Raw genomic sequence first — 24,789 nt, forward strand, 5'->3', positions numbered from 1 at the left:
CTAGAGAATGATGGTCATTTGGTCAGAAGAAGGAAAGGCCTGGTGTATTCTCTCACGCACTCGCGGACAATCTAGAACAACGCTGTCCAATAGAACTTTCTGTGTTGAGGGAAATGTTCCGTATCTGTGCTATGCAGTGGGGTAGACACTAGAACTTGTGGCTCTTGAGTCCTGAAATGTGGTTGGTGCCACGGAGGAAGTCGAATTTTAACTTAATTGTTTTACATTTAAATTTAAATATGCACACATGGCTAGTGCCTACTGTATTGGACGGCACAGATCTGGAGGAAAGAGTTTTTCACCCTTCTGCTTCTACACTGTCCACATGCATCGCACAAAACTCCTATCGATAGCACTTCTCAGAATGTTCAAACGGAGGTTTGGCTGAGAACATAAGGCAACAAGTATCACAAAGCAAAATTAATTGTGAGATAGATCTCCAAGTGTATTAGTCAGGGTTCTCCAGAGAAACAGAACCAACAGGATGTATATATATGAGTCAGCAAGCTGAAAGCCCAGGAGAGCTGATAGCACAGTTCCTTCTCAAGTACAAAGACTGAAGAACCAGGAGAGCCGATGGTGTAGTTCAAGTCCAAAGGCAGGACAAAGCCAAAGTCTCAGTTCAAAGGCAGCGAGGCAAGAGGAATTCTCTCTTACTCAGGGGAGAATCAGCCTTTTTGTTCTATTCAGGCCTTCAGTTGATTGGATGAAGCTCACCCACACTGGGGAGGGCAATCTCCTATACCCAGTCTGCTGATTTAAAAGTCAATCGCATCCCAAAACACCCAGAATAATGTTTGGCCAAATATCTGGGCAACTTGTGGCCCAGTCAAGTTGACACAAAAAATGAACCATCACACCAAGTAAAGCCTAATAATAAAAGTACTTACTAGAGACTCTTAAACCTCTCACCCATGCAAAGAATATAAAAGAGTTGAGGGAGGAGTTTTGGAGAAAATTCTTGGGGACCCAGAAAGAACTACCTGTGGGTTGGTTTGCTATGAGAAAGGCCTCATCCACCCCTCACTCAACCCTAATGAAAGAGCTTAAACAGAGAGATGGATAGGTGTCTTTGCTATTGGGGTGAAGCGTGGATTGGAGTCTGCCTTCCACCTGAAAATCCCACAAGGCAGAGTGGGGTTGGATAGCTGTTCCAGGCAAGAGGAGGGAATGAGAGGCAGCAGATTTCAGTCGCCTGAACTCCCACACGAGGTTGACACAAAGTATGTTGGAGTCTTTCCCATCAGTAGAAGTGGGCCACGTGTGAGCTCCTTTATTATAAGATCACCCAGCCAGGAAACAGGCCTCAGCACAGTGTCACATATCATATGATAGTGTCCCTAGAGTCAGAGTAGAGTCTATCACCTACATCAAGGGGAGTGCAAATGAGAGCTCCCAGAAGACTCACAACTTTACCACCCAAGAAGAAGGAGCTTTCAATTTCAGTCAGGTCCTGAGAGTCTGAGATCAGGTTTTGTATAGACCAGTCAAGTAAGAGATTTCCACCTCACATACCTGCTCTTCCTCGAGTCAAAAGGATCAGGAGTCAGTTCCCAAGTTGAGGGAAGGAGAACTAGCACAGAAAGAAAAAGCTGACCACGTACTCTTCCCCACCTGCAAGCTTTCTACAGTTGGCCTTACCTAGGAAAAGGGGAATAGCTCTAACCTGAATGAAGTTGAAGTTTTGTCTGCAATGTGGAACTAGACAAATTCAAGAGATGTCTAAGAGGCAAATTTGACAGCTCTTGATGGACACATTTCATACAGGTGGTGAGGACGAGAGGTTCATGCTTGGGTTTCTGTTTTGGGTAATTCTCTCCAGCTGTATTTGATGATCCTACGACTTTGTATTTCCTAAGATTAAATAGATAGTGGAGTTTCCATCTTGAGCAGAGGAAAATCTAGCCCCATAGAGAAAAGTTTTAAGAGACCATGGAGAACAAAATAATTACTCTGCATCCCACAGTTGTGCTAATTTAGTGTACCAGATACACGCACAATGATTTTCAAATGGTTGTCCAGTGAGAGGGCGAGGGCATGATCTCTAAATCATCTTAGAATCTTGGGGCAGGCGAGTGGAAATTTATATAATTCAGAATGCCTTTTAAGAAGCTTCTTTTTTGTGTGATGAAAACTCTAATTCGAAAAGATACATGCACGCCAGTGTTCATAGTAGCATGACTTAAAATAGCCAAGACGTGGAAGCAGCCTAAATGTCCATGGACAGATGAATGGATAAAGAAGATGTGCTTTATATACACAATGTACTATTACTCAGCTATAAAAAATAATAAAATAATGCCATTTGCAGCAACATGGATGGACCTAGAGATTATCATACAAAGTGAAGTAAGCCAGACAGAGAAAGACAAATATCATATGATACTGTTTATGTGTGGAATCTAAAAAAAGATATAAATGAACTTATTTACAAAGCAGAAAGATTCACAGGCAGAAAACAAACTTAGGATTACCAAAGGGGAAAGTGGGGGGAGGATAAATTAGGATTAACAAATACACACTACTATATATAAAATAGATAAATGACAAAGACTTACTGTATAGCACAGGGAACTATATTCAATATCTTATATATTCAATATCTTATATATTCAATATCTTATATATTCAATATCTTATATTATATATATATATATATATAAAACTGAATCACTTTGCTGTACACCTGTAAAACAACATTGTAAATCAACTATACTTCAATAAAAAATTTTAAAAATTAAAAAATAAGGTTCTGATTCTCCCAACCCAGATGTGAATCACTGCTATGAAGGGCGGAAGCCATTAACAAGGAGAACGACATAAACATATTCGTGTTTTAGAAAGCCCATCCTGAAGCTTGAATGCGAAACGGAAACGGACTAAGTGTAGAGACTTTAAATATGAACACTCGCTCGGAGCTAAAGGCAATTATTCAGGTGAAAGACGATGGGAATCTGAGCTAAGGTTACATAAGGGATGCAACAAAGGGAAGAAATTCAGGAGATATTTAAGAGGCAAATTTAACAGATCTTAGTGCCAAAATTGGATATAAGGGGTGGGAAAAAGAATTTTTAAAGATGGTGCTCAGGTTTCTGACTTGGGTAATTCCCTCCAACTGTATTAAGGTAGAGACCCCGAAGACATAAACTGAGACTTGGATAAGGATTGTCAAGTTAGAGCCAGTCCTGAGTGGGCACTCTGCTATATCACATGACTATATCATATCACCTTGCTGTGGTAGGTACAATAAAGCCTTCCCTCTCACAAGATGTCTGTGTTCTAATCTTGGAACATTTTAGGTTACATGGGAAAGAGGAATTATGACTGCATTGGAATTAGGTTGCCAACGACCTGGTTTTTAAATGGCAAGATTATCCTGAATCATCCAGGTGGGTCCAATGTAAAATGTCCTTAAAAGGTGGAAGAAGAAGGCAGAAGAGGTAGTGTTGAATGATGCCATGTGAGAAAGACTCAGCAGCCGTTGCTGTTAAGGGGGCTTGGGTGGGGGAGGGCGGGGACAGGAGCTAAGACATGCCAGCAGCCTTAGGAGCTGGAAAACACATTCTCCCTTAGAACCTCCAGAAAAAAATGTATCATTGCTGATAACTTGATTTTACACCAGTGAGACCCATTTCCATCTTCTGACCTCCAGAACTGGAAAATGACAAATTTCTGTTGTTTTAAGCCTGTAGCACTTTGTTACAGCAGCCGTGAGAAACCGATACCCTTACCATCTATCCTCCCTTAGCAAATCACTGGTCTCTGACCTATGTTCCAAATTCGTTTACCTCTAAGTAATGCTTTAAACTTTTCTTGACTCTTTGAAGTGTATGAGCTGGCTACTATGTGCCTACAACTGTGTGACTATCTCTGCATTAACTTAAACTACCGGGTGTATTCCCTGTGAACAGTTGGGCCCATTGAATTATTCAATACAAACATAAAACAAAAGAACACTTTGCAGTGCAGTCCTTTTTTTCTTTTTTTAACCCTGCTTATCTAATCACCATTCAACTAAAACATTTCTCAAGTAATCAATAATTTAGTTATAAAACTTTGGCAGTTTTCTGTCACAAGGTATAATATTTATTTTGCTGTTGAATTAATTAATGTTTGGAAAATGCCATGTAAATGTTAGCTCTTATCCTTTCCTTATTTATAGTAACTACATAACCTTAAATTTAATTCCATGCAATAGAAAACTCTGTGAAATATATGTGGTAATGATGGATGAACATTATTTACCCTTATGACTTTTTCTATAACCTATATATAATATTCAGAACTTGAAATGATGAGGATAATTTCTCTCAGGCCTAGCTTGGCCCAATACTCAGGAAGTACAGATGTGAATGATTTTGGCTGGAAGACTTAAAAATGAATATAAAGCCACTACACTTTTCGCATAACTCTAAAACAAGGGAGGAGGAGAGCTGGAGTCAAGACTCTGTCAAAATTGTGTCTTTTGGACGATGAGAATATTATATGTATTTTTATAAGGTCCAAAATATGTTTCCCAAACAGAGATAAAGCAAAGACAATTTTGATTCTGTTTCAAGGTCATAAATAGTCTAACATCAGGTTTATATAGTGAATCACCCCCGCTGGAAGATGGGTCCCACCTGGAAGCACACATCATATTCACTGTACCACTGCCAAGTGTTCCAAGAGGTTAGCAGAAAAGAACTGCGGGCCCCCAAAGACAAGGGCTGCATCATCTTCTTTATAGACTGAGGAGTGATGAGAACATCATGTTCTTCCACAAAGTGCCGGCCAGCCAGACAGGCAAGGGAGCAAAGAATCTGGCCTCTGGGTTATCCTTAGTTATTACACTACCACCTAAAAGGACAAAAATGTAAAGTGGGTCAAGAAGAAACACATGAATTATATAAGTAAAGGAAACTTTACTTGGGCCCACAGCAAGCTAGAGATACTCTACTATAAAATTCCAGAATTTTGCACACTCGTCTAAGCCCTTAAGCCACAGAGACACCAAAAGGCCTCTCTATGAAGATGATACTGGAAGCTATAATTGGATTAAGGTTGAGGTACTGTGGTTATAAACTGCATGTGAAATAAATATTTTAAACACAAAAATTGCTTGTTGTGTTTCTTAAATTTGAGCCACATGCCATCAATCTCAAAATGCAGGGTAATTGCAGTCTCTGTGGCATGTCTGTCTGTATAGCAAAACCTATATTTGAGCATCTCCGGAGAGCTAAGGTGTAGTCTGCCACAGCTGTGTAATTGCAGAAGATCTGATGCATGGAACTATACAAGTTATTTTCAACTAACAGAACTCAGGATATTTTTTTTTTTTTTTTTGAGAATGAAAGTGTAGAGGTCTGGATTAATAGTTGTATTTCTACCACATTAAAGGAGCTCACAAATGCTTATGCTGTGATAGAAGCAGGTCTTAAAAGAGTCCATATGTACAATTGCACTTCTACTTGACAATGTGATTTTTAACCAACTTTTAAATACTGTAAGCAAAATTCACCTGAACTCATATACACAGTGAATCCTGGGTGGGAATGTTAATTCAAATGTGTGCTTTGCCATAAGTAAATATCCAGAAATACAGCTTCCTGTTCACATTATCTGCCCCTCCCAAATACGGGCCCCAAAGTTACTTAATGGGCTATTCAAAAGAATATTGTTTCCTGCCTATGTATGCATGCTTGCTCCAATCATCCAGACAGACTCTGGTGCAATGCTCAGTACTTGGAACTTTCCATAGCTTATGCTCCCTGGAAGCTTTGTAGCCCCTTTTCCACTTTATTAACTTGAGAATAGTTGGTTTGTCCCTGGGTTTTCTTGGGTGAATTGACTTTCCACCAAGTACTATCAAGAGAGTTTAGTTTCTGGATCTTGCCTTAATGAAAAAAGTGTTGCAGTTCTACGTAGCCAGTTGTGGCCCACATGTAAGTATGCCCTTGACATAACTTTAGCACAACTTTAGACGGTGGATATGACCCAGATCCTTCTCTACCCTGAGAGAAACTAGCTAGAGGGAATGCCACAGGATCACCAGGGATTACTAAAGAGCTTTCAGCTTTTTGTGCGTCATTTAAAAGAACAACATATCGGGGTTTTTTGGTTTTTTTTAAACGTTAGATGAGAGATTTTTTTTTTTTAGATTTAAAAAAAAATTTTTTTTTATAAATTTATTTATTTTAGCTGTGTTGGGTCTTCGTTTCTGTGCGAGGGCTTTCTCTAGTTGCGGCGAGCAGGGGTCACTCTTCATTGCGGTGCGCGGGCCTCTCACTGTCGCGGCCTCTCTTGTTGCGGAGCACAGGCTCCAGACGCGCAGGCTCAGTAATTGTGGCTCACGGGCCCAGTCGCTCCGCGGCATGTGGGATCTTCCCGGACCAGGGCTCGAACCCGTGTCCCCTGCATTGGCAGGCAGATTCTCAACCACTGCGCCACCAGGGAAGCCCCAACATATCGTTTGTAGGACTTGGAAGAGGGAGGCCTCTCTGTTCTCTATAAATGGATCTTGAACATGTTTAGAGACACTAGCAGGGAATGCAGCTCCCCACAAAGTCCTCTTACAAGGTCACTATCCAGCAGGGCAGCCTCTCTAAGAACACAGCTTGGAAGGGACTCATATGAGGAGGTGAGAGAGAAGGGAGCTGACAATTCAACCACTCACAACAGCCAACACAAGGGTAACCAAGATGGCAGATGCCACAGGGAGATAGACGGCACTGTGTTCCCTTTTGTCTCCCACTATTTTAATTTGACTCCTTATTATTGTACAATAATACCCTAACTTGGCATAAGACGTAAGTGTCTTAATAACAACACGATTATTAACATGCTAGAATTAGTTCATATACAACTAGCCTGTGAGCTTCTTTGCTAGATGGTGAACTCTGTGAGGGAAGAACATATTCATTTGTGTATGTACAGAACCTGGCATATATGGCAGACAATGGGTGCTACAGAAGTGTTTATTAATTTGAGTTTTTTTCAGTGCACCTTATGTGTCTAGTGTCTATACTGTCCTCAACATGGCCATTTCCTAGTCCCTGGAAACTCTGAATAATGAAGTATAAAACAAATATTTAATACCATACACAACACCACAAGATCAATTATACCATATCTTGGTTCCTTTGTACCTTTCATTTTACTTATTAAATAGATGCGAGTAAACACCACAAGGAGAGTCACATGTTAGGATTTTAGACGTATTTAAGAATGTGGAAATCCTCACTAGCCTGAGATAGTTTACCATAGAAATTCATCAGTTTCATTAAAAATGAATTTCTGATCAACATGGGGAAAGTACCAGTGCTATTAAATCCTGCATAGTTATAACGGGGCCCAGGTCTTCATTTCTTTAGTTTCATTGGCAGATTCAGAAGCAGAGCAAATGTGGAAAAGATTCACGAATATGATGCTTAGCACATGGTTTTCTTGATTTCCCCACCCCCTTCTTTCAGACCTGACAAGTCTCACGAAGATGCTACGACGAAAGTTTGCCCACCTGAGTTACCTATCCTTCGCCCAGTTTCTCTCTCTTGGAACCCAGAGCAGTTTGTGATTTAGATCCCTGTCGTATCCAGCTCTGCAGAGCTGAGAAAGCACGGGGGAGGAAGTCAGTGAAAAGAAGAAGGATCACCAGTTTCCCAGCTTCACTCAGGCAACAGATTGCCACGGCTCAATAGCGCAGAGTGAAATGATCATGATCCAGAGCTTGAAAATCCCCGTTAGCAGAACCCTTACAGCACTAGGAGAAAATGTGCTTTTCTTTAGGGGTGACTGGCGGCAGGGCTGCTCTCTGTCAGTCAGGCTCTGGAAAGCCTCCCCCCTCCTTCTTCCCCCGGGATGTTACACTCAGGGCTGCTCTTCTCTGTCGTGAGGATGACGCCTCATATACCCTCAGTCAAGAGGCGATCTGGGGCTTCCCTGGTGGCGCAGTGGTTGAGAATCCGCCTGCCAATGCAGGGGACACGGGTTCGAGCCCTGGTCTGGGAAGATCCCACATGCCGCGGAGCGGCTGGGCCCGTGAGCCACAATTACTGAGCCTGCGCGTCTGGAGCCTGTGCTCCGCGACAAGAGAGGCCGCGATAGTGAGAGGCCCGTGCACCGCGATGAAGAGTGGCCCCCACTTGCCACAACTGGAGAAAGCCCTCGCACAGAAACGAAGACCCAACACAGCCATAAATAAATTAATAAATAAATAAATAAAAGGAGAGATTCGCAGTGCTTAATAAAGCTTGGCTTTAAAAAAAAAAAAAAAAAAAAAAAGAGGCGATCTGGAAAGATGAACAAAACTGGACTATTTAAAAAAAATTTTTTTTTTATTGAAGTATAGTTGACTTACAATGCTGTGTTAGTTTCAGGTGTACAGGAAAGCGATTCAGATATATATACAAATAGATAGATACAGATATATTCTTCTTCAGATCCTTTTCCATTACAGGTTATTACAAGATACTGACTACAGTTCCCTGTGCTACACAGTAGGTCCTTGTTGTTTATCTATTTTATATATAGTAGTGTGTATCTGTTAATCCTAGACTTTTTGATCTGAACCTTCAGGAAGTATTCAGGTAAGATGCCTGCAGCCCAGGGCAATGAAGCACCCCACAGCCCAAGTAAAGAATAAGTAGTAGGGCAGGATAGAATATGGTTATTCTTATCCCTGAACTTATTAATTAGAGAATTTGGGTCAGTTGGGCGCTTGATTTTGTTTGCAGATTTCCATGATGTTGGACAACTAATTAGAGCTCATGGGATTACTACAGTCTCTACTTTTAACACACATATATGAAAAGCACAGTCACTCAATGACCAAAGAGAAAACTTCCAACAACTCTTTTATACCATGGAGCCCAGAAGAGCCTTTCAGGTCTTGATGGTGAATTTCATGAACACAGCAGGTCAATATCAGTTAAATTTTGACAGCCCTTCAAACAGTGAAAGCCACTGTGGGTTAGTGGTTCAGAGCATGGATTTGGAGCCATACTACCGGACTTGAAACCTTGGATCTTTTCAAATCAATGGTTATAGTACTATGTGAGTTATATAACATCTCTGTGCCTCAATTTTCCTACCTATTAAGTGGGAATGATAATAAGGTACTTATCTCACAATAATTAATAAAAGTGATGAACTTGTAAGAGTGTATGAACTTGGAAGCACATAGTAAGTGCTTAATAAGCATTAGTTACAATGTCTAACATTTTGTGAGGAGAAAAAATGGAAAAAATAGTGTCTAGGTTCTGTGGTCTTGTTGGAAAATAAGAAAGTACTTTTTAAAATAGTTTTTTTATATATAAATTTATTTACTTTATTTATTTTTGGCTGCTTTGGGTCTTCACTGCTGCGTGCAGGCTTTCTCTAGTTGCGGCGAGTGGGGGCTACTCTTTGTTGCGGTGCGCGGGCTTCTCATTGCAGTGGTTTCTCTTGTTGCGGAGCACGGGCTCTAGGTGCACGGGCTTCAGTAGTTGTGGCTCGCGGGCTCTAGGGCACAGGCTAAGTAGTTGTGGCACACGGGCTTAGTTGCTCTGCAGCATGTGGGAACTTCCCGGACCAGGGCTCGAACCCATGTCCCCTGCATCGGCAGGCGGATTCTTAACCACTGCACTACCAGGGAAGTCCTTTAAAATAGTTTTTAAAAAGAAAAATCAAAGATCCTAAGAGCATGAAAGGAAATAAGACCAAAGGCTGTTGTGGTTATAGATTATAAGCAAGAAGGAGAAAGGCCTCTGAACTTGGCAATAAAGTCAAATGTGTTTTTCATGAACATTAAAAAATTTCTGTGATTGAATCAGCCATCCATTAAATTTTAAATTAAGAAAAGCCTTATAGAGAAGATAGACAACAATCTAGACAACTAAAACAGGGATTAAAAAGCCACTATAAATTTGATTTTCATATAATTTCTTTATAAGATTAATATAAATGCCTGTTAAAGTAGTCTATGTACGTCAAATTTTACATTAAAAGTTTAACTTAGATTAGGTATTCCTAACAAATCAAGCAAGTTGTCCAATATAAAATATACTATTGCTTTAATATACAAGCACATCTAAATAGCTATTCCAAAAGAAAAGAAGAAAATTGCTTGCTCTTTTTTTTTTTTTTTAAATTTATTTATTTATTTATTTATTTATTTATTTATGGCTGTGTTGGGTCTTCGTTTCTGTGCGAGGGCTTTCTCTAGTTGTGGCAAGCGAGGGCCACTCTTCATCGCGGTGCGCGGGCCTCTCACTGTCGCGGCCTCTCTTGTTGCAGAACACAGGCTCCAGACGCGCAGGCTCAGTAATTGTGGCTCACGGGCCCAGCCGCTCCGCGGCATGTGGGATCTTCCCAGACCAGGGCTCGAACCCGTGTCCCCTGCATTGGCAGGCAGATTCTCAACCACTGCGTCACCAGGGAAGCCCTTGCTTGCTCTTTAAAGGCATCCCAAGGTAGTAATAATAGTATTAGTTTCATTTGGGATTTATTTACATATTCACTACATGGATGATACAAATAGGTCCATTTCCCCCCTGCCATATAAGGATTTGTACAAACCAAGAGTATTTTAGATTTTGAGGCATTTCAAATCACTGACCACCAACCCGAATTTTTAGGTTTTAAAACTGAGGCCCACAGAAGAGAACGAACTTGCCTAAAATTATAAATAAATTAACTCCCATGTATGTTTGTCTCACATAAAGAGAACTTGCTCTCACTCAGGGAAGACAATACAATACTGCACTGCCAGTGCACTGTTTTCCTAGGGCTGCCGTAACAAATGATCACAAACTGGGGGGCTTAAAATAACAGAAATGCATTTTCTCATGGTTCTGGAGCCAGAAGTCCAAAATCAAGGCATGCGCAGGGCTGCACTCCTTCTGGAGGCTCTAGGGGAACATCCGTTTCTGGCATCTTCCAGCTTCTGGTAGCCATCAGCATCCATTGGTTTGTGGCCTCCTCTCTCTCTATTCCCTCCTCACGTCACCTTCTCTGTGTGGGTCTAACTCCAAACCTCCTCACTTAGAGCCTACCCAGATAATTCTGAATAAAGCCTCCTCTCAAAATGCTTAACTTAATCTCATCTTTTACCTTATAAGGTAATACTCGCAGGCTCTGAAGGCTAGGTTGTAGACATATCTTTTTTTGGGGGGGGGGAGTGGGGAGTGGGAGGTGAGGGGCAGGGTACCACTTAGTCCACTACAGCCAGGGAGAGTTAATGAGTTTGTGGATGTCTCTAAAATAGAAATTCCATCTCTGAGGGGCTTCAGATGATAAAACCGTAAGAAATTATTGTCCTTTACCAATTGCTCTGCAACTCCCTTCTCTTGATTAATTGAAATGTCATTACAGAACTGCAGAATCCTATCATTAGCAAACCATTTTTTTATCTATATCTCTGGGAACTGCTTAACATTGACATGTGGATTCTGGTTAAACATGACAGATTGGATACATCCAATGATCTCCATTCATTTCTGAAAGCCCACTAAGAAGCAAGTTAAGGAATACAACAGGTAAACACATACAAGGTGAAAGATTATAGAAGATAAAGAGCAGAAGAGATATATCAACCAAATTTTGGAAGATGGAAAGCAGACTAACTTAACAGAGCAAAGAAAGACAACACTAAGTTTGCAGAGGGAGAAGTCAGTAAGTCATGTATGGATTCATACCTAGAAACTCCAGAAAAGCTAAGGAACTGGAGGCATTAGTTACCCTCAAAGGCCAAATGAGAAGTAAGGATTCAATAATGCCTTATCTGTAACACCGAAATCCAAAATTTCTGACAACTAAAAATTTTAAAATACTCACTTGGCAGCAAACCTTGACATTATCTGAACTACTTTGCTATCAAAATTATTTTTAAAATATATAAAACTAATAGTAGTCTTTATTTACCCCTCTTAGTCTGTGAATATTCATGCTCCATTGCAGAAAATTCAATATATTTGATTAAGGAGCCTGTCTTAGGTCCCACTAGGTAATATATGGATTATGCACTATATTTGCTGAAATCTTTAAAAATATTGGATGGGATTGCCTAGGAGACGGCACAGAGGGAGAAAAGTAAGAGAGGTAGTGGATTGGGGCTTCTGACTCTTTCTAAGAATTTTAAGTTTCATTTTTGACCCCTCAAGCCAGGCTTTTCCTGGAGCTTTCTCTGTCTGAAACATAGTGCTTACTTCCAGGGTTCTGGCTGTGTTAGGTACAAGCCAGGGGATACCAGAGGAGAAAAAAGGGAAAACTCAATGGTGGTTTGGAGAAAAATCACAGTGAATTTACTAGGGTGAGCGTAATCAATAAAATCAGAAATGAAAGAAGAGACATGATAACTAATAACACAAACACTAAGGATCATAAGAAACTACTATGAACACTAACAAACCAGATTACCTAGAAGAAATGGATACATTCCTAGAAACATACAATCTACCAAGACTGAATCATGAAGAAACAGAAAATCTCAACAAACCAATTACTAGTAAGGAGATTAAATCAGCAATCAAAATCTCCCAACAGACAGAAGTCCAGGATCAGATGGCTTCATGATGAATTCTACCAAACATTTAAAGAAGAATTAATACCAATTTATCTTAAACTCTTCCAAAAAATAAAGAGGAGGGAATACTTCTAAACTCATTTTATGAGGCCAGCTGTACCCTGACACCAAAACCAGATAAAGATCCTTAGCAGGCTAGTATCCCTGATGAACAAAGATGCAAAAATCCTCAGCAAAATATTAGCAAACTGAATTCAACAGTACACTGAAAGGATCATACACCACGATCAAGTGGGATTTAGTCCTGGGATGTAAGGATGGCTCAACATCTACAAGTCAATGTGATACAATGTGTTAACCAAATGAAGGATAAAAATTATATGATTATATCAATAGATGCAGAAAAAGTATTTGCCAAAATTCAACATCCTTTATGATAACCGTCAACAAACTGGGTATAGATGACATAACAAAGTGCATATATGACAAACTCACATTTATCATACTCAGTGGTGACAGGTTGAAAGATTGCCCACTAAGATCAGGAATAAGACAAATGGGTCCCCACTCTCAACACTCCTTTTCAACATCGTATTAAAAGTCCTAGCCAGAACAATTAGGCAGGAAGAAGTAACAAAAGTCATCCAAATCTGAAGGGAAGAAGTAAAATGGTCTCTGATTGCAGATGATACAATCTTATACATAGAAAACTAAAGAGTCCACAAAAAACTGTTAGAACTAATGAACAAATTCAGTAAAGTTGCAAGATACAAAAACAACATACAGAAATCAGTTGCATTTCTATATACTAACAACTAATTATCTGGAAAATAAATCAAGAAAACAATTCCATTTATAATGGCACCAAAATAATAATACTTAGGAATAAATTTAAAAAAGGAGATGAAAGATCTGTATACTGGAAATTTTAAGACATTGATGAAAGAAATTAAAGAAGACACAAAGATGGAAAGATATCCTGTATTCATAGGTCAGGAAAATTAATATTGTCAAAATGTCCATTCTACCTGAAGCCATCTATATAGTCAATGTAAATCCTATCAAAATTCCAATGGCATATTCCCAGATATAGAAAAAACAATATTAAATTTCATAAGAAACCACAAAAGATCCGAAATAGTCAAAGAAATCCTAGGAAAGAAGGACAAAGCTGGAGGCATCACGCTTCCTGATTTAACACTTTATTATGAAGCTATAGTAATCAAAATGTATGGTAAGGGCATAAAAACAGACACATAGACCAATGAAACAGAATTGAGAGCCCAGAAATAAACCCACACGTATATGATAAACAAATATTTGACAAGGGAGCCAAGAATACTCAATGAAGAAAGATAGTCTCTTCAATAAATGGTTTTAGGAAAACTGGATATTCACATGCAAAAGAATGAAATTGGCCCCCATCTTACACCACTCACAAAAATGAACTCAAAGTGGATTAAAAGTGGCGTACAGCCACTATAGAAAACAGTATGAAGTTTTTTCAGATTAAAACTAGATTTTATTTCTTTTGGACATATACCCAGCAATCATCCAGCAATTAACTTGATTTTAAAAATGGGCAAATGACCTGAATAGATATTTTTTCAAAGAAGACATACAAATAGCCAGCGGGTACATGAAAAGACGCTTAGCGTCATTAATCATCAGAGAATTGAAGATCAAACAACAGTAAGATATCACCTCACACTTTTGGACTGTCCATTATCAAAAACATAAGAGATAACAAATGTTGGTGAGGATGAGGAGAAAACAAACACCTGTACACTTTTGGAGGGAATTAAACTGGTACAGCCACTGTGGAAAACAGTACGGAGGTTCCTCAAGAAATTTAAAAGAGAACTACCATATGATCCAGCAATTCCACTTCTGGGTATATATCCAAAGGAAATAAAATCATTATCTTGAAGAAATATTCTTATGTTCATTGCAGCATTATTCACAATAGGCAAGGTATATAAGTAACCTAAGTGTCCCCCCCTTTTTTTTTTTTTAAAGGCTAGAGTTTTTGTTTGTTTGTTTGTTTTAATTTTTTTATAGCTACTTTATTTATTTATTTATTTTTGGCTGTGTTGGGTCTTCGGTTCGTGCAAGGGCTTTCTCTGGTTACGGCAAGTGGGGGCCACTCTTCATCGCAGTGCGGGGACCGCTCTTCATCGCGGTGCGCGGGCCTCTCACTATCACGGCCCCTCCCGTTGCGGGGCACAGGCTCCAGACGCGCAGGCTCAGTAATTGTGGCTCACGGGCCCAGCCGCCCCGCGGCATGTGGGATCTTCCCAGACCAGGGCTTGAACCCGTGTCCCCTGCATTAGCAGGCAGATTCTCAACCACTGCGCCACCAGGGAAGCCCCTAAGTGTCCCTTGATAGATGAATGGCTCAAGAAAATGTGATACACACATACACACACACACACACACACACACACACACACACAGAGGAATATTATTCAGTCTTAAAAAGAAGGAAATCCTACCACTTGCACCAACATGGATAAACCTGGAGGGCATTATGCTAAGTAAAATAAGCCAGACACAGAAAGACAAATACTACATGATATCACTTACATGTAGAATCTTAAAAAAATTGATTAGAAAATTATTAGATTTCCTGGACTGCTTGCTCATATTGAAAGAGCCATAGGAAACTAAGCAAACAAAAACCAAGGCAGTTATTACTTTCACTAAAAACAAAAAGTAGTATAAGAAAGGAAACAATAATTATAGTAGTCCACATGGCTTTGCCATGCACAGTATTTATATAACATAAAATAATAACAGCATCAAATATAAATTTGATATATGATTAATATATTATCAAATAGCAACTCAATATATGGTTAAAATATGTTCGTGAGAAGAATAGAGGAAAGGAATTATGGCAGTGAATGTAGGGTATTATAGGTTGATATGAGAAAGATACTATAAAAATTTTAAAATCAAGAACTAGACAAATGCATTTGAAATTTAGAAATAAGGAGGTAGCTATTAGAAGAAACCGGTAAAAGAGGTGAAAGTTGTTACCTCTGATACAGAGACCTGGGGTGGTTTGACTTGAGCAAGAGTCTCTTGTTTTTCATTGTAAATCTCTGACTTTTTAAAATATGGGTTAATTTGATATAAATAAAAATCAAATTAATTTTTAATAGAGACTAGTGATAGTGTTAGCAAATAAATAAGATTAATATTATTGTAATTTCTTGTCTGTACAAGTTTAATATTTTCCCTCCTCTCCTTTTCTATCTAATCTGCATTTTTTCAGTCTAAATTGCATTTTTTTTCTTTTTTTTGCCAAATTAAACTTTCTACAGTACAGCTCAAATCATGTTCTTCTCAAAAACTTTAAGTGGCTAAACTCACTAATTTGGCATGCAAGTTCTCTACAACTTACTCCCCAACTATTTTCCTTCCACTAATCAACAGATATTCGTGGAGTCACTGTTCTGTGTTTTGTTGGAAGCAATGAGGATACAATGATGGACAAGATAGACATAATTCCAGTCTTTCAGGCACTTACATTCTACAGACTTCCTGCTAACACTCTCTTTTGCTAGACCTTTGTTCTAATACTTTTGGATTTTCAGCCCTCTCCTTTCTCTTCCAGGGTGTATACCCAAACCTTGGGTCTCTTCAAGGCAGAAGGCAAACGCTACCCCCTTCACAAGGTCCTTTGTGACCTCACCCGCCCCCAGTGAGAGTAAATTTTTTTCTTACCCAAACATCCTTTGAACTTCAGCCCTGTGGCTTGTATGTACTTACTGCTTTCCCCCAAGATTATAGCAACTCATAAACATGCCTTCCCAAGTAAAACCTGAGTTCCTAGAGAACAGGGTCCTTACAGATTCATTTCTATATCCTTCACTGAACCCCTACACAAAGTAAGTAATAAGCAGTTATCTAGAGAATCCATTTGGATATTTCCACCTACAAGCATTGAAGCACGATATTATACTGATATTTACTTCCTATTTTCTTTTCTGTTAAATAAATGTTTTATTTTAGAATAGATTTAAATTCACAGAAAAATTGCAAAGATAGTAGAGTTCCCATGTACCCCACACCACTCCTCTTATTATTAATATTAATAATACGGCACGTCAATATGGTACCTTTGTCACAATTATTGAACTAATATTGATACATTATTAACTAAAGTACATACGGTATTCAGATTTCCTTGGTTTTACTTAACATCCTTTTTTCTGTTCCTGGATCCATCCAGGACATCACATTACACTTAGTTATCAAGCCCCCTTAGGCTCCTCTTGGCTGTGACAGTTTAGTTTCTCAGACTCCTCCTATTTTGGATGACTACATTAGTTTTCTATTGCTGCAATAAAATATTACCACAAACTTAGTGGCTTAAAACAATATAAACTGATTCTCTTACAGTTCTGTAGGTCATACATCCAATCCAGGTCTCCCTGGCCTAAAATCAAGGTGTCTGGAGGGCTTGTTCCTTCCTGGAGGCTCTAGGGGACAATCTTGTTTCCTTACCTTGTCCAGGTTGTACAAGCTGTCTACATTCTTACCAATGACCTCTGATAATTTTGAAGAGAACTGCTCCGGTATTTTACAGAATGTCCCTCAATTGGGATTTGTCTGATGTTTTTCTCATGATTAGACTGGGGTTATGGGTTTGGGGGAGGGTAAAGTAACACTCTTACCACATATCAAGTCCACACATATGCTATCAACCTGACTTGTCACTACTGATGTGATCCTGGGTCACCTGGTTGAGGTAGGATTTGTCAGATGCGGTCGACAGCTTACCCCGAGATACGTCCCTGTCCTATACCCTGGAGCCTGTGATTATCTTAGGTTGCATAACAAAGGAGAATTAAGGTTGCCCAATGGAAATAAGTTTTCTAAAGAGATGGAATGAAGGAAGCAGCTCAGGATGATATGATGTGAGAAGAACTGGACAGGCCTTTGCTGGCTTTGAAGACAGAGGAAGGGGGTCATGAGCCAAGAAATACAGGCAACCTCTGGAAGCCAGAAAAGGCAAGGAATTGGATTCTCCTCTAGAGCTTCCACAGAGGAATGTAGCCCTGCTCCCATGCCTGACCACACCTTGCTTTTAGCCCAGTGTTACACTTCTAACCCACAGACTGTGAGATAATCAAGTTTTATTGTTTAACACCGCTAAGTTTGTAGTACTTTGTTACAGCAGCAAAACTAGTACTGATTTTTCCCTGAAAAGTTATTCTTCCCTCCCCCCCGCCAACAGTCTACTCTTTGAAAGGAAGGCACAATGCACAGTCCATACTTGAGGAGAGGGAATTATGCTCTATTTCCTTAAACATAAGGTAGCCGCATAAATTATTTGGAATTCTTCTATAGGAGAAATTTGTCTGTTCTTCCCGTCTACTTATTTATTCAATCATTTATTTATGTCAGTATGAACTCATGGATATTTATTTGATATTTAGGATATTAGATTTCCATCTTACATCTTCTTGGCCAAAAATGGGTCATATACCAAGCCCTGGACCAACTGCTAGCAAAAAGATCTCCATGACTGGTTCTGACTGATCATGATTCACCACTGGGGCTACACACAATAGCCATATACCCCCCCAACCCCCCCAAAATAGATGAATTCAAGGGAGAGGGTAGGAATGCATCGTTTGCTGTTCAGTGGGCAACAAACACTCAGGCAACTAACAGATAATCGTTTTTGGTTTTGCTTTGTTTTAATATGAAATGAGTCCAAAAGACACTAGTGTTCTGAATCTATCAATCAGAGACACTGTATTGACTGATTTATCATCACATTTGAAAATAAATGTCTTCTGGTCTTGACACATATAGGCAGCTGAAAAGACAAAAGCATACTTTTCACATTGAAGCAAGTTTTTTTCTAAAGTTACATCACTAATCATTAGAGAAATACAAATCAAAACTACAGTGCTGGAGAGGGTGTGGAGAAAAGGGAACCCTCTTGCACTGTTGGTGGGAATGTAAACTGATACAGCCACTATGGAGAACAGTATGGAGGTTCCTTAAAATACTAAAAATAGAACTACCATATGACCCAGCAATCCCACTACTGGGCATATACCCTGAGAAAACCATAATTCAAAAAGAGTCATGTACCACAATGTTCACTTCAGCTCTATTTACAATAGCCAGGACATGGAAGCAACCTAAGTGTCCATCGACAGATGAATGGATAAAGAAGACGTGGCACATATATACAATGGAATATTACTCAGCCATAAAAAGGAATGAAATTGAGTTATTTGTAGTGAGGTGGATGGACCTAGAGTCTGTCATACACAGTGAAGTAAGTCAGAAAGAGAAAAACAAATACCATATGCTAACACATATATATGGAATCTAAAAAAAAAATGGTTCTGAAGAACCTAGGTGCAGGACAAGAATAAAGACGCAGACATAGAGAATGGACTTGAGGACATGGGGAGTGGGAAGGGTAAGCTGGGACAAAGTGAGAGAGTGGCATGGACATATATACACTACCAAATGTAAAATAGATAGCTAGTGGGAAGCAGCCACATAGCACAGGGAGATCAGCTCGGTGCTTTGTGACCACCTAGAGGGGTGGGATAGGGAGGGTGGGAGGGAGACGCAAGAGGGAGGAGATATGGGGATATATGTATATGTATAGCTGATTCACTTTGTTATATAGCAGAAACTAACATACCATTGTACAGCAATTATACTCCAATAAAGATGTTAAAAAAAAAAAAAGTTTTAAAAGATTTCAGGAGTTTGCTAAACATATCTCAATAAAGATTCCCAGAAAACAAACTTACAAAATTACAGAAAACAAATTGCCTGTTGGGTTTTTTTTCATGTGTCATTGTAGCTAGGCTGTAGTCTCCAGTTATTCAATGAAACATCATTTTAGGTGTTGCTATGAAGGAACCATGCAGATGTACTTAAAGTCCCTAATCAGATGACTTTAAGCAAGGTAGATTGTCCTGGACAGTCTGGATGGGCTTGATTGAATCAGTTGGAAGAATTTAAAAGCAGGGATGAAGTTTCACTAAAAGAGAAAAAACTCTGCCTGTGGACAACTACCACCCATGCCTGAATGTTCAAGCCTGCCCATGATCTTCCCTTCCTGGTGAATTGCTTGATGGATTTTGCACTTGCTTAGACACCCCCTACAGTCAAGTAAGGCAACTCCTTCTAATAAATATCCCTGCCTCTCTTCCTGCCTCCCTCCCTCCTTCCCATATCCATGGTCCATCCTTCTGTCCGTCCATCCTTCCGTCCGTCCATCCATCTATCTATCTATCTACCTGTCTATCTACCTTTCTTTCTATCTACCTACCCACCCACCCACTCATCCACCCATCCACCCATCCACCCATCCACCCATCCACCCTACTGATTCTGCTTCTCTGGTTGAACTCTGACTGAAACACTAAGAGACAAATCACTTCAGAGAGGTTCATCTTCTGATCTTCTAGATTAGTATTATAATATTCCTTCTTCACCCTAATATTTCTATTATGCTTTTTTCTTAAAATTGTATCAACTTTTATAGATAAAGAATTAAATGATTTCACTGTTATCCATTTTCAATGTACTCAACATTAATCACGTTCCCTAGAAGGACATTTCTTCTGAGCTTGGCTAAATTAGAAGGGAAGGTCGGAGTTGGGGGAAAAACTAGGGCAGAGTGCAGAAGGTGGGGATGTGCATTCACAAGATGAAAAATAACACATTTTGACCAAATAAATACATCTAAAACATCTGCTGGTTTTGGGGTGTTTTGAGTACTCCACAGGCTTGCTGACACAGTTCTAGAAGTAAACAAGAATCCAATGCCAGCTGATTGAAGGTCTTGCCTTTCAACAGGGGACAAATAACAGTGCTTTTATTTGCCTGAAAACTAAAACTCTTAATTCCTTAACTGCGATAATACTCCAACTTTTCTTCTTCTCTCCATTACGATTGTTCGGTCTTTATTGCTTACTTGGAGAATAATTAACAAACCACAGAAATTATGCTTTCTCATGAATACATCTCAAGAAATCTCATCAGGCAACAATCTCATGTTCTTCGTATCTTACTGTCACCAAAGCAACACAAGGTTTGAAGATAGAACTCCTAGGTTTAATCAACTGTACTCCAATATAAAATAAAAAGTTTAAAGAAAAGAACTCCTAGGTTTGAATCCAATCAAATCTTGTAGCTGAACACTACCTCCCTTCCCTCTTTATTTTCCACCATAATACCACCTTCTTACATTCACTGTCATGTATCTATTCATCTTGTTTATTGTCTTTCTCCCCCATTAGAATCTAGGATAAAAACTCCTGGAGGGCTGGGATTTTGTCTATGGATTCACTGCTGAATTCTAGTCAGTACTGATAGTACAATGCCTAGCACATAGTCAGTGCTTACTAAATATCAACCAAACAAATCTCATTGTGTTACTAAATCTGTAACACGAATATCATAATGGTACCTAATTTACTAGACTATTATGAGGGTGGAAATGATAAGCCAGGTGATGCTCTGTAATATCTCAGCAACCTGAGCTCAGAAACTTTCTACAGGGATTCCAACATCTGCTTCTATCCAAACAGAATATATGGGAGTTAGAGTAATACGGGGCAGAAATAAAGCATTCATTTTACCTTTTCTCAGAATTTACTATTCTGTTACCTATAATTCTTTGATTCTTTATCTACAACATTGCCTTGGGTTGGAATCCAGTGAGAAGTTCGTTTGCTTTAACCTAGTACTGCACTAAGTAGGGATTTAGGAGAACCTTTAGCTGCTTGTAATCTAGTCAAGTTATTCAGCCAGTCAACAAACAGAATCCATGTGGCCTGGCATTCTGCTGCAAGTGGTGGTGTATTCATGATCAGTAAGACATTTGTTCCTGTAACTAGTTAAAATTCCAAGAAATTTTTCTTCAGACAGAACCCAAATACCCTATGCTGGGCTTTGCAGTTTATCCTTTTTATTCTTTTTTTTTTTTTTTAAAGTGGAAATGGAAGGAAAATGGATATCCCTTCTGCCATAAAATACTGGAGAGAGCTTGCAAATAAACTCTTTTGAATATTCAATTTTGAACCCTGAGACCAAAGAACAGAAATTTGCCAGGCTTCGTTCTTCAATACTCTGATATTGAGAATGAATAATCCAATGTTAAATTAAAATTATGAATGAAGTCCTCAGGGACACACAAGAGTGTTAACAGTGGTTGTCTCTGGGTCACAGAATTTTTGTTATTATTGATATCTTAATTTTTTTCAAGAGCGAGCTGCATTATTCATATATATATTAATTTTAAAAAAGAGTTTCTTTCTTTAAAATGGCATTTTAAATCATGGGGGTGATAGAAATTTTGCAAATGTTTTCAAAGTCTTATCATTAGCTAAGTAGAAAGGGAGAAAAGATAAAAAAGCAAACAGGAGTTTAAAACATGAAAATAGGTAACCACAGGTCATGTAAGAAATATGCAGTCAAAAGTTCAGTAAACAAACTGTATTGGCAACGCAGCTAACTCACTTATAAACAGCTTCTCTCGGCCCTTCTGATATTTTCTCATAAACGCTAAGATATCACTGTGTTCAGGGACTGTGAGCCATCTGCAGGGGACAAAACACGAAGCACATTTTTGACTAATAATATTTTACTTTAAAATGCCACTGATCTTAAGCTACCTCCACAATTGCATATTGGGGGCTTTTCAAGTAATTTATAGGGGAAAACTGTGAAGTTTATCTTTTGAAATGAAATGAAATAATACCTGCACTTCCTACTTTGGGGACATTTTATGTTAAATCACTCGGACGGGCAGAGATGACAAAACACTGAGAAATAGTTAAAGATTTCATTTCTCTTCCTGATAACGACAAGCTTCATTTTGTGCTCTCAGAGGGGAAATCAAATCTGATTTACTGTCAACTACTTCAGTGCCATGATCCACATTTCACATCCTTTAAGCGGTCTCAGCAAAGCAAGGATATGACTGTCCTCTCACAGTGGGGTTGATCAACTGCCAAATGCCTGATAAATCATCAAATGCTTTCATTTCAAGCGACCTGTTTCTTTATCATGATAAAGCATGATGCACACCATGTGGCAACCCATCATAACTTTATGGGTAGAAAGAAACTTCATTTACACAACCTTTCTTTGAAAGGGCAAACAATAGCAGTGAAAGGACAGACTACAACTACATGTATTTTTTTCACTCTTCTCGATTTTCATCCTTTTTTTATTTTGTTTCACCCAAACAGCGGAATAGCTCACTCCTTTCTTTGGCCCTATCTGAGAAAAACCAAATAAGATCTGAAGAAAGCCCAGAAGCATCTGAAAAATTACATTGACCAGCCTCACTCTCATAAGCCTCAAATTGCTATTCTGATCCTGAATCCCAAGGAGACCGGCAGTGAGCTAAGAGGAAAGAGTCGTGAACTGGCTATGAATTTAAACAACCAGCAGAAAAGGAGTTAAGATGTTTAATCATTCTACCAAGCTCATAAGGGGTAGCAAAGCAAATACTAGCTGCCTTGACTGAATTGGAAGGAAGATTGCTGGCAGCTCTTTGAGGGTGAGTGTGGATTATATTTTATTGTTGCTAGTTTTTTCTAAGAATTGGATTCAAGTTGGTCAAAATTGTGGCGCAAGGTCAAACTCCCAGGGGTACATCCCTCTTCCTGAGCCCGCTCCAAGCCATCATGCTGGACCCTTTGGGTTTTATTCTTTCCTCTGTGCCAATGGCCATAAATTCTCAATGATAAGATTCAGAGGTGGAATGAGAAAGGTAAAAGACAATCTATTGCATTCTTGAAGAGATACCAAGATAAAGGATATAACTCTATCCATCAGTAGTCTCCCCCTGAATAATTGAGGGTGAGAAGTAAGAAAAACATTGGGAGAGCCAGGTTAGTGATGCCAGGAAACTGAATTCATCGCTTAAGGAAAGCAAACCAAAACAGCATGACAAATTCTCATTTTGATACAAGGTGTAATTAATTGCCTATTTCTCCCCTTTCCAAAGCCTAAAAGAGGAAGTTGTATCAAACTTGCTTGGCCTTTCCATTCAAAACCATTTCTTTAGAATCCTGTGTTTCCTATCAAGACATGGATTCTCTTGCCGTTCACTAAAGACCTACATAATTTATCTGTTTTTCTGTTCAGCCATTGTCTTGCTATTGGTCCACATTTCAATTAATTTTTTTTAGGCAACAAGTAAAACTAAAATATTTTACTATCTCTGAAGAGTTCAAGTGCATACAGAGAAGAGGGGAGAGACTAGTCACCTTATAAAATAGGCTTCAGGAGAGACTAAGCCCACCTCTCTCAACTCTGCAGTGCACAGACGGTTTTCTACTGAAGGCAATGTCACAGAATTTAAGTCTTTGGTGGGGTAAAAAACCACAGCCATCCATCCTGTGACTGGGCCACAGGGCTGGCCGCTGCTGTACCACATGCCCATGGCACTCCTGGTACCATCCGGATTTCCAGGCCGGTGTGGGTTTTCTCTATGCCTAGTTGGCTATGTTCACAGTTTTGCACTGAAAGCCCTGAGTACCTGCTGCAATGTCCCTTTAGGCAGCTGCTTGATGACCCAACTGTCTCTGTCACCATCACCTTTGATCATCTTATTTTTTCATGCATGAGACCCAAACCCACTTATTCACTCTGGTCCAAGAGCACAGAAAGAAGGAAGGTCTGTCCAGCCTGCTGGGCTCCTCACCTGGGCAGCCTTGTGATTCATGGCACTGCCCTGGTATTGGATGGGCCAACACGTGTGTGTAAACATGCGTGGGCAAGACCACTGTTCAGCCCAGCTATTTCCCTTCCTCTCAGGATTACTAGGAAATGCGGAACTAGAATCACCTATTCAGATTAGCAACCCCTAGTCTGCAGAGGAAAAATGAAATAGTGCAAATGATGTTGCCATGTTTAGGCAAAAGAAATTCATGGTGAAACCTGGAGTACAAATGAAGTTCTGCCATCTTTCCCATTTGCTGAAAGTACATCCAGTAGATTATTTTCAAGAAAAATTTAATCTTTCATGGTTTTTGAATATGCAGACGACCTCTCAACATATATGATGAATTGACCATTATGTTCTTGTTAAACTTCTGTTCTCCTGGTTTATGAACACTTTAGTCTCTTGGTTTTTCTCCTACCCCTCAGGTTACTAGACCATCTCTCCTTAAGTATCTCTTCTTCCACTATTGAATTCTGCAATGTTAGGATTCAACTCTTTGGCTTAAATTATCATGACTATGATAGTAAAGTGTTTATTTTTTAGGAAAAAAGTTTATTATCTACAATCCTCCTTCTCT

The sequence above is a fragment of the Balaenoptera acutorostrata genome, chromosome 5, assembly GCF_949987535.1.
Source record: "Balaenoptera acutorostrata chromosome 5, mBalAcu1.1, whole genome shotgun sequence".
NCBI classification, from domain to species: Eukaryota; Metazoa; Chordata; class Mammalia; order Artiodactyla; family Balaenopteridae; genus Balaenoptera; species Balaenoptera acutorostrata.